General features: G+C 44.6%; 1 protein-coding gene across 1 annotated transcript in view; it reads right to left on the bottom strand.

Annotated features, from left to right (window-relative positions):
* Positions 1-12,037, bottom strand: part of ACBD3 (acyl-CoA binding domain containing 3) — a 33,483-nt gene extending 21,446 nt beyond the window's left edge. The window contains exon 1 of the mRNA XM_040451905.1: positions 12,000-12,037. The gene's annotated coding sequence lies outside the window, so the exon portion shown is untranslated. The remainder of the gene's footprint in view (positions 1-11,999) is intronic.
* Between the last annotated feature and the right edge of the window lie 6 nt (positions 12,038-12,043).

Raw genomic sequence — 12,043 nt, 5'->3', positions numbered from 1 at the left:
AAATTCTACTATGGGATCTTCACATTAATCGGCATCATCCAAGCTGGGGACCAAATGTGTCTGAACCAAAAACAAGCACGACAAGACAAAGAAAAGGAAACGCATCGAAACGTCATCTTTCTGAAGGATTGGCTTACAGAGTTTTCTTTAGTCATTTTTTATTCCCAAATTTTCTTCAATATGCATAACGTACTTTCACATCAAATACATATACACTTTTTTCTTGTTTAACAAACATTTGTAAAAAGTCAAGACAACTCATCTTTCAGCCTTTGGGACAAGGTTAACAGATCCATTATCCTCCCCGGAAGAAGAGACACAACCCAGGAGGATGTGCAAATCCCACCCTCGGTACACACAGCCCACACGGTGCTCGTGTTCTCAACGCAGGATGTGTTTTGTTCGGTTTTCCAAGTCAGATGAGAATAATTTTCTTCTCAATTACTTACGGTTCCACAGGCATTAAATACGCTTAATAGGGAAGTTGTAACTGCCATTAACTACACAGAAAAAGCCTTGATGAAACTCAAAAATCTCTCACCAGGACCACATTCCTAAAGGGAAGTTCTAGTTCAGTGCTGCCGGAAAGGAATACAGACTGGCATCACCTTAGGTTCCTGCAGTCACACGGTTAATTATTACCAAGTTATACTCTGTTTTCTACGGCAACCAAAAAACAAATGTGAAGTACGCTTAGAAAGAAACGGCAGGGCTATTTTTCAGGTACAACCGCATAAAGACACAGCAACAAGCAGACGGCTACCATCACCAAAGGGAAGCGTGACAGCAAAGCTAGTCATTCTTTTTTTTTTTTTTTTTTTTAACGTTTATTTATTATTGAGAGACAGAGCGAGACAGAGCATGAGCATGGGAGGGGCACAGAGAGGGGGAGACACAGAATCCGAAGCAGGCTCCAGGCTCCGAGCTGTCAGCACAGAGCCCGATGCGGGGCTCGAACTCACAAACCAGGAGATCATGACCTGAGCTGAAGTTGGATACCTAAATGACTGAGCCACACAGGCGCCCCGCAAAGCTAGTCATTCTTAACTGACTGGACTGAAAGGGATCACCTGTTGGCATCGGTCCAGCAACAACGATTTTAAAAAGTTCATTTTCTATAAAACCGAAGACCGATAAAAGGTTACAAATCAGTTTTACCTAAAGGAGACAGACTAAAGCAGGGAGTGGCAAACTGGATCGATCATGCCCACTGCTGTCTTTATAAGACCTGGGAGCTAAGAAGCTAAGAATGGCTTTTGTAAAGTTTTCTTGTTTAAAGTAAGCGCTATGCCCAACGTGGGGCTTCAACTCATGACCCTGAGATCAAGAGTCACATCTCTACCGAATGAGCCGGCCAGGTGCCCCTGGCTTTTACGGTTTTCAAGGGCTGTAAAGCAACAACAAAAAAGCAAAAATGGAAAAACAAAGAATATAAATGAACACAGACCATATGTAGCCATTAGAGACTAAAATACTATCTAGCCCTTTATTTTTTTTTTTTTGATGTTTATTTATTGACAGAAATAGACAGACAGAATGTGAGCAGGGGAGGGGCAGACAGAGAAGGAGACACAGAATCCGAAGCAGGCTCCAGACTCTGAGCTGTCAGCAGAGTCCACAAACCGCGAGATCATAACCTGAGCCAAAGTCAGACGCTTAACCCACTGAGCCACCCGGGCGCCCCCATCTGGCCCTTTTATAGAGAAAGTTTGCCGACTCCTGACTAGAGGAAGAAGTAAACTCAGAAGCCAAATGACTTCCAGGTATTCAAAAAAAAAAAAAAGCCAGTATAATTAAAAGGATAGAGAAAGTATTTACAAACTTCCAGCTAACCATGATGAATTAAACACACACCATTAGCTCTGATCCTCGATGAAAAACCTCCACGCAAACAAACAAGGGAGGCAATTTAGAGAACGCTGGGAAGGTTCAGGAACCGGGTTCCTGAGGCTCCAGGTTCATAAGAGGCTGGAGTCTAGATGGAAATAGTGATGCTTCTTAGGGGTACTAAGGAGGAGGCACCCCTCCCTCCCACTGTGTTCGACAACCCCAAGCAGGCAGGCGGCTACCCGGCCCCTACTTCAGCAGAGGGCTGACGTTTACTGGAGAACCCGAATCACACGTGCTCCAGATGGGGGAGCACCAGGCTGGGAGTGAAATGCAGGACTAAAAACCGAGCAACGAGTTGCCCTCATCAACCCTCATCAACGGTCAACAACTTCCCCCCACCCTCCCTTCTCCGGCCTACTTCCTGAATGCTGACAACTAAGTTCCTACAACCCAGGAAGCAGCCAGGAGTATCTGCGGGAAAAACTGACCCCAAAGATAAAACCTACAATTACTGGGGCGCCTGGGTGGCTCCGTCGGTTAAGCGTCTGACTTCGGCTCAGATCACGATCTCGCGGTCCATGGGTTCGAGCCCCGCGTCGGGCTCTGTGCTGACAGCTCAGAGCCTGGAGCCTGTTTCAGATTCTGTGTCTCCCTCTTTCTCTGACCCTCCCCTGTTCATGCTCTCTCTCTCAAAAATAAATAAATGTTAAAAAAAATTAAAAAAAAAAAAACAACCTACAATTACGAATTCGAAAGGTACTGATGGTTTGAGGGTTCTCCTATGAAACCTCTGCTTCATCACCCTACAATTAAGGCTGCTACTCAAGGCTACAGTAACTGTTCGGTCCCTTACCCTCCAACAGGAATGAATACTTGACGATCACCAGATATTTGAGAATGCTTCCAACACGGGAACACCCACACCCCCACACCTAAACTTTTTTTTTTTTTTTAACATTTATTTATTATTGAGAGACAGAGGGTGACAGAGCATGAGCAGGGGAGGGGCAGAGAGAGAGGGAGACACTGAATCCGAAACAGGCTCCAGGCTCCAAGCTGTCGGCACAGAGCCCGACGCGGGGCTCGAACTCACAGACTGCGAGATCGTGACCTGAGCCAAAGTCGGACGCTTAACCGACCAAGCCACCCAGGCTTACACTTAATATCCTTCAACTTTCAATATTACTTCAACTTACACTTAATATCCTCAGAGACAGAAGCTAATGTGTCCATTAAGCAAAACGAGGGACGAGAAAGACAATTTAGGGAATAAAAACTCTTAGAAATGGAAAATGTAAAAACAAATTAAAAAAAAAAAATCTTCCGGGGCGCCTGGGTGGCTCAGTCAGTTGGGCATCCGACTTTGGCTCGGGTCATGATTTCGCAGTTGATGACTTCAAGCCTGGCCTGGCTCTGTACTCACAGCTCAGAACCTGGAGTCTACTTCGGATTCTATGTCTCCTCTCTCTGTGCCCCCCTCTCTAAAACAAACATTAAAAAAGTATTTTTAAATATTTCATTGGCTAGAAAATGGAGTTGAGAATATCTCCTAAAAGACAGAGATGGAAAAGATAAGAGAATTAGAAGTTCAATTCAGAAGATCCAATATCTTTTTTTTTTAACGTTTATTTTTGAGAGAGAGACAGCACAAGCAGGGGAGGGGCAGAGAGAGAGGAAGATACAGAATCGGAAGCAGGCTCCAGCCTCTGAGCTGTCAGCACAGAGCCTGACATGAGGCCTGAACCCACAAACCGTGAGATCATGACCTCAGCCAAAGTCGGATGCTCAACTGACTGAGCCACCCAGGTGCCCCAGAAGTTCCAGTAACTTAGTATTAACATTATCATAGAGTGAAATCAGAGGAAAAAAGGGTGGAAATTATCATGAAATAATATAAGGAAATTTCCCAGAAATGAAGGATGCAGCTTGAGACTAGGATGACTATCAAATATTGAACATAATCATTCAAAACAGAAAGGAGATAAACAGAAATTTTCAAATGCTAAAGACAGAGAAAATTCTCAAACTTGTAGGAAGAGAAACAGGTCACAGCACAGGATCAGGAATAAGAAAGACTACAGACATCTTTAGAGCTGGAATACTGAAAGCTAGAACACAATGGAATTATACCTTGAAATTCTGGGAAGGGACTCATCTTGAACTCTTGACCCCCAGCACTGTAAAATAGGTGTTGTTTTAAGCCACTGAATTTGTGGTAATTTGTTTCAGCAGTAATAGGACACTAACACGATACACAAAACATATTTTCCCAAGCAATTAAAAATAGAAGTGGCTTCTAGATTATGTTCTTATTAAATTCATAAAGGGGCGCCTGGGTGGCTCAGTCAGTTAGGGATCCGACTCTTGTCTTCAGCTCAGGTCATGATCTCACGGATTGTGGGATCGAGCCCCATGCTATCAGTGCAGACCCTATCTGGGATTCTTTCTCTGCCCTTCCCCCGCTCTTGCTCACCTCACACACTCTCTCTCAAAATAAACTTTAAAAAAAATTCACAAGTATTTACAGTTCTAATATGACAACATAATCTGATAATAGTGTCATTTTAAAAATTGCACAAGTATTTAACAGTTCTAATACAACAACATAATTGGTAACAGTACTAGAGTCAGTTACCAAGCCCAAAGCTCTGAAAAATTAAGTCCCTTCCACCTGAAATTAATTATACAAAAGGTTATTAGTGTCACACATCGACTGCAAGAATAGGTTTATACACAGAAATCCTATTTTTCTCTTTTCTTTGGAGGTAAAGGTGGAGTGATGTAACAAACTATTTCAATGTCCCTTCTGGCCTTTATCTGTGAAATGAAACCATACAATCTATGAGCCGGAAAGGATAGTAACGATCAGTGACTGAATCTCGCAACCAAAGCTCAGACCCCCTGTACATTTCCACATGGCCCACAACAACGTGTCTCTGGATACACAACATAATAAAGATGTAAACAGCAGCAGCAGTAAACCTGAAGTGTGAGAGAAGGAGAAGCGGTGGAGGTTACAGCTTAAACTAATGTGAACTAGAAACTATTTCACTAAGTCTCGGGGTCACCGCAAAGAAAAAACCTGTAGCAGGTTCACCAACGATTAAGAAAGGGGACTCAAAGCATATCCCCCCTAGCCACTGCTACCTTACGCCTGAGCAGGTGCAGGTGATGGGAACTCCCTGTCCCAGGCACGTGACTCCATCTCCGCATGGCTGTGGTTTTTAGTTCTTTACTGAGTCGATCTCTCGCACTTCTTTTTTTGTTTTATTTATTTTGAGAGAGAGAGAGAGAGAGAGAGCAAGTGTGTGCAACCAGGGGCGGCAGACAAAGGAAAAGAGAGAGAATCTCAAGCAGGCTCCGTGCTGTCAGTGCAGAGCCTGACACAGGGCTCGATCTCACAAATCGTGAGATCATGACCTGAGCTGAGATCGAGCAGGAAGCCTAACTGACTGAGCCACCCAGGCGTCTCGATCTCTCAAATTTCTATCCACAGGGTCTATTTCCAGCTCTCGGCATTAAAGAAAACACATTTCACAGATAAGACCTCAAAAAAGCCACAAAATACCCATCATGTTTGCCCAGAGTTCTCTACACTCTAGGCTAAACATCCGTAGCTAATTCCCTCACACTTGCTAAAGATCTACGTTTTATATCCCAGCTCTGTTGAGTATACAATAGGGACAAATTATTTAACCTTTCTGAGCCTCAGTATTGTCACCTATAAAATGGAGATGACTTCTCCATAGGGTTCTTGTGAGGGTTAGTGTTCCAATGTGCTGGTGGAGTGCCCACAAAGCACACACTGACAGTGGCCATTATGCTAACGATGTCCCACACCTGGACAAGTGGCTCTCTTCTGAAGGACTCGATTTGTCTTTAACCCTAAAGGATGCTGCCTCAAACAAAAAGCATTACCCAGGGATGGCCGGATCTGCACCATCCGGAGCATGTCTCTCTCTTCCCTCACCCTAGATACTGTATTTCCATCAAACCAGCCCGAGATCAGATTAATGTGCTGGGGGGGGGGGTTGGGCAGAGAGAGAGGGAGACACAGAAGCCAAAGCAGGCTCCAGGCTCTGAGCTGCCAGCAGAGCCCGATGCGGGGCTCCAGCCCACAAACCAGGAGATCATGACCTGAGCCAAGTCGGATGCTTAACCGACTGAGTTCCCCAGGTGCCCCACAACAAACCTCTGAATAAAGGAAGACACAGGGTTTACAAAACTGAGTGGCAGGATAAGAAAAAGCACCCTAGACGGTGCTGACTCCAGAGCTCAACTTAGTAAATATTAAGCCACAGTAGCTCCCATGTAGCAAACAGATAAAAGCACAGTAGCCCTCCCTTATCCGTGGGGTACACAATACAAGACCCCTGAGGATGACTGAAAGCACGGAGAGGACCGAACCCTATATATAGAATGCTTTTTCCTATACATATACATCCGTGATAAAACTAGATTTATCAAACTAGGCACAGTAACAAAACAAGAATAATAAAACAATTCTAACAATACGCTGTAATAAAAGTGATGTGGACGTGGCCTTACTGGCCCGTACTCACCCTTGTGATGACGGGAGATGATAAAACACGCACGCGATGAATGAGGTGACGAACGAGGTGATGTGGGGTAAACGACGCAGGAGCCGGGACGTGGCATCAAGGCTACCAAGACCTTCTGACGCGGTGTCAGGAAGATCACCAGCTTCCGGACCCCAGCTGACCACCGCGGGGGGTGAAACCAGCGGTGAGGGGAGCTACTGCAGACACTATCTCCTCTTGGGGGCAGTTTCCAGAGTGGGCGCCTTGTGGAAGTTCATCACCACACACTTATGAGCTGTGTACTTTCCTGAATATGTATTAAATGAAGGGGAGGCCTCTGGGGGAATGTCAAAGTAACTCACATGAAACACACACGTACACATATCCCTAAATCTGTCTTCAGGTGAAAATTTCAGTTCAGCTCAAATGTAAGTAACATGAACTAGCCAGTAAGAAAATCAGACGCGTGAAAGGTATTACTATTCTCAGCGCCTGTCGTTCCTTTCTTAGGATAGTCTCGTAGGTCTGTATGTTCTCTTACACTATTACACCCTTGTATCTAAAGGTGAAGACAATAAAGAAAGCAGGAAAATATAAATTCAAAATTTAATAGATGGTGGACAGTAATAATTCAATTTCAAATTATCTGGGGCTAGACCACTCAAGTCCATGAGGCACACACTAATTACACAGGCTACCGAAGAATGAACGACAGCTGCACATCACTGTAAAACCTTGATGGGGCCATTCATACAAATGGTGGGAAATGCCTGTGCTTAAAGATGACAAAACGAATGGAACCATCTCAGCATGTCCACGTGACTGCCTCTCTGAGACCCGTAACATAACTGAGCGTATGACCAAGTCTAATCAACAGGAATGCTAGTGGAAATGCATCAACAATTCCATATTCCATAAAGACACTGAGTCCAAGACTTACGACTTAAGTTCTTCCGAATTCGACTACAGGTTTTACATACCATACCCTCAAAAATACTCCTGCCATGCTCGCTCACTCGCTCTCACACATGCACTCTCACACACACACACACACACACACACACACACCCCAGATCCCTAGATCTGTCTACTGAAAAGGCCTAGAAACAATGACCAGTCCAGTAGCAAAGAGCAGCCACTCCTATCACCCAGATGATGGCTCTTCAAAGGCTGTTTTCCACTAACAGGTTGGAACCTCGTCTCCTTGGACAAACGGCTAATTCCTGCTGAGGCAGGAAATGTATACGAATAACCTGGAACATCTCATCATACCAGATAGCAAGGAAGCTATGAAAAACTACTGGTCATGTCAAAGGAACTTATAAGCGAATTTGACAAGGCTCCCACTTGCTAAAGACAGTATTGAGCATCGATAAGAGCTTAAAAATAAAATAAATCAGGGGCGCCTGGGTGGCGCAGTCGGCTAAGCGTCCGACTTCAGCCAGGTCATGATCTCACCATCCGTGAGTTCGAGCCCCGTGTCGGGCTCTGGGCTGATGGCTCAGAGCCTGAAGCCTGTTTCCGATTCTGTGTCTCCCTCTCTCTTTGCCCCTCCCCCGTTCATGCTCTGTCTCTGTCCCAAAAAAAATAAATAAAAAAAAAGTTAAAAAAAAATTTAAATAAATAAATAAATAAATAAATCAAATACGTGTAAAAGCATGAGTACATAATGACATAAAAAAAAAGTGTCACCCGTTGAGGCCACTAGAGAAAGAACTCATTATTCTGAAAACTAATAAAGGGAAAGACGCATTCTTCCTTTCCTGTTTGAATTTCTACTCCAAACCAAATAACATATGAAGAAAAGCATTCCAGTGAAAGAAAGACCATTAGACTATCACCATTTTTCAATCCCTAATGAATTAACACATCCATTTTCAATTTACACGAGATCATTACATTAGCTAAGTGCAGGCCTCCCAAAAAAATCTAATACTGTATTAGCAGCAATGGGATTTAGCAGGTCAATATTTTGATGAGCACATTTACTTGTCCTTTGGAGGCAATTTTTGCCCCATCACATTCAAAATCTCGAACCTGATAGCAATATTACATAGGAATTCAGATGGCTCTCTCACACTTCACTCCTCCAGATATCCAAAGAGACTCCATAAAGTGATCACGTGGAGAAAAACCGTGTGCATCTTTCCATGAGCCCTTAATATTTCCAGGCAAACATATTTATTTATTTATTTATTTTTTTTTTTAATTTTTTTTTTCAACGTTTATTTATTTTTGGGACAGAGAGAGACAGAGGATGAACGGGGGAGGGGCAGAGAGAGAGGGAGACACAGAATCGGAAACAGGCTCCAGGCTCCGAGCCATCAGCCCAGAGCCTGACGCGGGGCTCGAACTCCCGGACCGCGAGATCGTGACCTGGCTGAAGTCGGACGCTTAACCGACTGCGCCACCCAGGCGCCCCCAGGCAAACATATTTAAAAAGTTCCCAAAAAGCGATGAGGCAGCAGGGCAGTAACTCTGAATATTTTCCTCAGCACACCTTCAGAAGAAGCAGGGTGTGCTCTCCACCTCCTGCAGTGGGGAGACCTCTCTGGAATCAGACAGTGAGCCGGCCCTGCCTCTAACACCCCAGTGGCCTGGATCAAGTTTCTCAACTAGGAAGCCCCAACAATACCCCAAATACTCAAAGGTCTGTGGCAACAAAATAACATATCTAGGGTTCTCAAAATGGTACCTGATGTGACTGCCACAGGGTCTTTAACTCCTCTTTTGGACCCTAAGTCCCTTCACAGCAAAAGTGAATGTACTGTTCATCTATATTGGTGACCTAACCCACCTACTTAGAACGTTATCTGTACTAGGGACTTAACACCATCTGAAGTTTGTTTATTTAGTCTTAAACTCATTTGTTTAAATAATCTTGACACCCAGTGTGGGGCTCGAACTCACAACCCCAAGATCAAGAAACACAGGCTCTACCGACCGAGCCAGCCGGGTGCCCCAAAGAGGTCTGAAGTTTAGATGGGAAGATGCTAACTTACATTTACCTGTATTTTCATCTATGATTTTATTTTTACCTAAATAAAATTAAGACAGTAGGTAGTTGACATACTGGGTCCGGTTACCGGCTTGTGACCACAGTGACAGGGTGGAATGAGAAATGGGGTCTGTGACTCCCAATCCAAGTTATTTTCAACAGATATCCACACTCTCAAGGTTCCTATTTATTCCACAGCAGAAGATAAAATGGAATGTCATTTCTAATTCTTGTTGAGATTCTAGTACAAAACCACAAAACAGCGATCTATTAGAAAACGTTGCAGGGCGCCTGGGTGGCTCAGTCGGTTACAGTGTCTGACCTTGGCTCAGGTCATGGTCTCATGGTTCGTGAGTTCGAGTCCCCGCATCAGGCTCTCTGCTGTCAGTATGCAGCCTGCTTTGGATCCTCTGTCTCCCTCGCTCTCTGCCCCTTCCCCACTCGCACTCTCCCTCTCAAAATTGAACAAACCTTTAAAAAATTTTTTTAAAAAAAACCTTGCAAAACCGACAAAAATGCCAAGCACCGCGCTGGGATTACACGTTAAAACAAAGGCAGCAACAGTTGACTCACCCATAATTCTGACTGCTTTTGGACGCCCCCCACCAGGTGTCTCCTATCCTAACAGCCTCATCATTGCTGACCACGAAGTGATCTACACAGAAAGGTAACTTTAACTGCCATGTTATTTCTCCTTTTAAGTATTTGAATGCCGCTTTGAGAGCTTAACTTAGGAACTAAATGAACCATACCTATCAATGTAGCTTTTATTCTCCAAGGTCACTGGTAACTAGGCCCCCAAATTACAGGTTCCTCAAGGACTCCTACTACTCAACAAGAATGTTAAAAGAATGTTAGCTTTAGACCAAATCTTAAGTCGGAGACGTCAAATATCATCATCTAATCCAGCTGTACACACACACACACACACACACACACACACACACACAGAGAAACTGAGTCTGGAAAAGTTAACTGCCTAGGATTTACATGGTAAATAGAATCCGGGGCTTCCCGACCCCCAAAACAATGCCAAATTTACTGCAGGTTATACAGTGTTTTAATCTTACAAAGAAAATATTATTTTCAAATAAGACAGGCTCAGAAAATTGTGACCTTTTTTTTTGTTGGTCATGTGGCCAAAGCTAGGATTAAAAATTGGCCCTTTCCTATTCTCAAATACCTTTGTGCTACAATATACTTGAAGCTTATTGAACATTGGAAAAGTTAAGTTCCAAGAATAAAAGTTTGAAGTAAAATGTAGTTATAGGAGTTGTATAGGAGCCACCAGATTTTTATCTAAGTGGTAATCTATCACCACCATAGGAAACACGAAATTCAAGCCAGTGACCTAAGACTCATTAGCCATTACCAATTCCCCACGCTGGCCAGTGCTCAGGGGGCTGAACTCAATGTGCAAGGACAATGAACATTTCAAGGGTAAGCTTTTTAATTAAAAAAAAAAAAAAAAAGGAACGAATGTGGAATAACCAAATGTTCTAGAAAACTTATAAAACGCTTCCATTAGTTTGCACAAAGTTATGCAGAGAGAAAAGAAGTAACTTCTGAACGTATCCCTACCACGAACTACACAATTTCAGCTACTCAAGTATGTCCTGCCCTCCAAAAGGAACTCCCTCTGGGAAAAGTGTCATAAATATGCTGTTCTGGAATGTACCCGAAACCTAGCAACCACTTTTAAAGTTGCATTCGGCCGCGGATCCGCCCCACAAGATCTAAATATCTCTAAGAATCAAACTAACAGGAGTCTCATCAGTCTTTCCCACTGAAAAGATCATGTGATTGGTATCGCCACCAGTGAATCACCCAGAAAAGGAGAAAGAAAAAAAAAAAAAAAAAACCCACACACCACAATCCTGCTCCAACACAAGAGACGTCTTACAATTAATTGTGCGAGAAACAGAGAGTACTTGTAGGCCTTAACTGAGAACTCACTCTTGCACATTGCTTCCAAGTGCAATTTTAACCATCTAGAAGTTACTAGAACACTGAGGGCACCCCTTCCTTTTAGAGGTGGACGAGCCGGAGGGGACGCATTAGCTTAATACTTCCTCCTCGCGGCCACATCAAAACCGCCAGGTGTGCAAGTCCTATTCGAGTTGATGGTTCCCCGCAATGACTGCAAAGGGAAGGTAAGGAACCGATGGGAAGATATCTTCCTCCCCAAAAAGGGGGTAAAAATCGGGGGAACCTGGTGTGCCAAACCATAGGAAGAAAAGGAATACGACCGTTAAAAAAAAGCAAAGCAAAACGAAACCAAGACCAACCGCAAACAAAAAACCATCCCAGAACGGGATCCTCTAGGAGAGAAAAGGGCTCATTCTTCCACCCCGGCCCGTGGAAACCCGAGAAGCTGAATCAGGTCAAACGTCCTGGTAACCTCGGGGAGGCAGGACCAGGACCGCAAAACCCAGGTTCCGGGCCCGTCAGACGTGTGTGACCCAGCGGCCCAGAGGGGGCAGACAAACTTCGGGGACCCCCCCCAAGGACGCAGCCTGCTCGGGTCGCCGCGGCCCGGGCGGGCCAGGCGGGCACTGGCCCCGTCACGCTCGGGCCCCGGGCGGACTCCGCGGCGCGGCCGAGGCGGGGGTGCGGCCGGGCCGGCTCACCTTTGAAGAAGCGCAGCGCCAGGCCGTACAGCTCCTCCAGGCCG

Source organism: Herpailurus yagouaroundi, unplaced genomic scaffold (genome assembly GCF_014898765.1).
Source record: "Herpailurus yagouaroundi ecotype Mexico unplaced genomic scaffold, PumYag 205, whole genome shotgun sequence".
NCBI classification, from domain to species: Eukaryota; Metazoa; Chordata; class Mammalia; order Carnivora; family Felidae; genus Herpailurus; species Herpailurus yagouaroundi.
Note: the sequence above shows the minus strand (reverse complement) of the source record. Positions and strands in the feature narration are given on the sequence as shown.